Source organism: Triticum dicoccoides, chromosome 6B, assembly GCF_002162155.2.
Source record: "Triticum dicoccoides isolate Atlit2015 ecotype Zavitan chromosome 6B, WEW_v2.0, whole genome shotgun sequence".
Taxonomy (NCBI): Eukaryota; Viridiplantae; Streptophyta; class Magnoliopsida; order Poales; family Poaceae; genus Triticum; species Triticum dicoccoides.
The window spans coordinates 304578242-304581540 of record NC_041391.1 but is presented as its reverse complement, the minus strand read 5'-3'; positions in this window follow the sequence as shown (position 1 = coordinate 304581540).

Below are 3299 nucleotides of genomic sequence, written 5' to 3'. Positions count from 1 at the left end.
TACTAATTGCGATGAATAACATTACTTACGGATGAATGGTCAAGGAAGCTGTTAAACTGGGTATTGTCTTTCTCATTCCTGTACTGGATCCACGTTGGGAGGATACGTGCATGACACCTAACAGCAACGGCTGTCTCTGATACTAACTTGCCTGACTCTGTAGCATCACGTGGACTTTTTAAACTTGCCTCAAAATGGATCTCCATTCTTCCTCCTTTATTATTTGTTAATCTGTCAAGCATTATCCTTGATGTCTATTTCCACTTGCGCCTTGGTGCTAGTTCAACAATGAATATGGAAAGTTGTACATCAAACTGTGAGAGTACATATAAAGGAGCATGCAACTGCAACTTGACTGGGTCAGGTACCCTCTTGGTGTTGATGCTCATGAGGTTCATCTGATCTTGCCAAGTCCTGTTGTGTCAGCAGTGCTTCGGAAGTAGTGTTAGGTGTCAAGGTAGCTTGGGAACTGGCCAGTTCCGGAGCAAACGAATGAGCAACTCGTTGAGATGCTGGTACAGTTGAAGCGGATGCTGCAGCTGGTGGAGCAGGTGATACTGTGTTTGTAGATTTAGCCGATGGACTTGGACCTTCTACTGCACTATAAGTACCAGCAGAATCTCGAGGGCAGATCCTTTTCCGTTTCACCCGACGAGTAACACCATTCCCTACTATATTATTTTCCTTGCTCCTTTTTGACTTTGCCATGTCAAGCCGTACCGACAACACAAAAGAATAAAATCGCTCTTTAGAACTCATTGATGCATGATACAGACAAGCAATACTTTGATGTAAGACAATCGTAGGAGGATAGAATATGTAAGAAAAACAGGATGGCGTGACATATTCACAACTACGATGTGTAAACTAAGCAGAAGGATTTTCAAGAAAATAGAAGTAATGCAAGCTAGACACCATATGAAAGATGCAACCAATATTACTCTACCAAGTTAAAAGTGTCTTGTCATAAGTGGCAATTCAAAAAATTAGAAGCAGTACAATATAGAAATCAGCAAGATGCAACCACTATCAAACTGCCATGTTAAAAGCATCCAATCATGAGTGACTAATGTGGGATACACAATAACAGTACTTTGATGTAAGAACATGGTATGATAGATAGATGTAGTGTATTCTAGACACAGAAAGCCATGTCATATGCACATGTATAACGTATAAACTCAGCAGGTGCAATTTAATCAAAATAGAAGAAATACAGGCTAGACAACATATGAAACATGAAACCAATTATCACACTGTCAACTTAGAGCAAGCACCTGCGATGGTGGAGTACGAGAATGAACTCATCATGTAGACTTGGGACTTCAACTTCATTAGCACTAGCAGTGGCAAATCTAGAGAGTCTCTGTTTTCGTCGGTGCGAAGGACCACCAACATCCCCTAACTTACTCTTTTCCTTCCTATTTTCTGATATTGCCTTATGAAATCAAAACCACAAGAAGATGAATAAAATTAGCTCTGCATAACTGGTTGATGCATGATACAGACGAACACTACTTTGATGTAAGGCAAGCGCATGATAGGAGGATGGAATATATACAAAAAAGATAGCGTTGCATATTCACACGTACGATAGGAGGATGGAATATGTATGAAAAAAAATAGTAAGTAGAAGGCATTTCAACAAAATTAGAATAAATGAAAGCTAGGCACCATATGAACATGCAACCAATATCATTCTATCAGGTAAAAAGTATCTCGTCGTAAGTGCCATTTCAAGAAATCAGAAGCAATACAAGTTAGAAGACAATGCAAGATGCAACCTACATCACAATCCCAAGTTAAATGTGTCTTATGGGTAAGTGATCATTGCAGGTTTAAGTTGTAAGCTATGCATATGCAATTCAACATAATCAGAAGCAATACAAACTAGACATCATACAGAACATGCAACCACATATAACAGTTCCAAGTTAGAGCAAGCACCTGTGATGGTGGAGTAGGGGAGATGTGCTCATCATGTACACATATGTTCTAGAAACAAGAACACGTGTCATATTCACAGGCATTATGTGTAAAGTAAGCAGATGGAATTCAACAAAGTTAGAAGCAATACAAGCTAGACATCATACGCAGCATGCAACCACATTAATAGTGCAAAGTTAGAGCAAGCACCTGTGATGGTGGAGTAGGGGAGATGTGCTCATCATCTACACAACTACGTTGACTGTCCAGCCTTGTGTTGTCTTGCGAATCTTGTTGGGAGGATGGCGGAGTAGAATCTGTAGAGACCCCGTATTTGAGTTGCTCCAAAGGACCACCATCATCCGCCGCTAGACTAATTTCCTTCAGCTGTAATGATTTTGCATTGTGAAGTCAAACCAATAAGAAAAAGGAATAAAATCCGCTTTTCAGAACTCATTCATGCATGATACTGACGAACACTACTCGGATGAAAGGCAAACACATGACGCGAGGATGGAATATGTACGAAAAACAGGATGGCGTGACATATTCACACCTATGATGTGGTAACTAAGCAGAAGGCATTTCAGCAAATTAGAAGCATTGCAAGCTAGACACCATATGAAAGATGAAACCAATATCAATCTGCCAAGTTCAAACTGTATGGCTTTTCAACAAATTAGAAGTAGTACATGCTAAAAATCATATGCAAGACACAACCAATATCACAGTGGCGACTTAAAGGTGCCTTATCATAAGTGACTGATGGGGGATATGGAAGAACAGTAGTCTGATGTAAGAACATGGTGTGATCTAATATAGTATGTTCTAGAAACAGGAACACATGTCATATTCACAGGCATTATGTGTAAAGTAAGCAGATACAATTCAACAAAGTTAGAAGCAATACAAGCTAGACATCATACGCAACATGCAACCACATATAATAGTGCCAAGTCAGAGCAAGCACCTGTGATGGTGGAGTAGGGGAGATGTGCTCATCATCTACACAGCTATGTTGACTGTCTAGACTTGCGTTGTCTTGAGAATCTTGCTGGGAGGATGGCGGAGTAGAATCTATAGAGAACCTCCGTTTCAGTTGCTCGGAAGGACCACCATCATCCAATGCCTTATCAATTTCCTTTCGCTTTATTGATTTTGCATTGTGAGGTCAAACCGACAAGAAAAAGGAATATAATTCGCTCTTTAGAACTCATTCATGCATGATACTGACGGACACTACTCTGATGAAAGGCAAAGTCATGATACGAGGATGGAGTATGTACGAAAAATTGGACGGCTTGACATATTCACACCTATGATGTGGTAACTAAGCAGAAGGCACTTCAATAGATTAGAAGCACTGCAAGCTA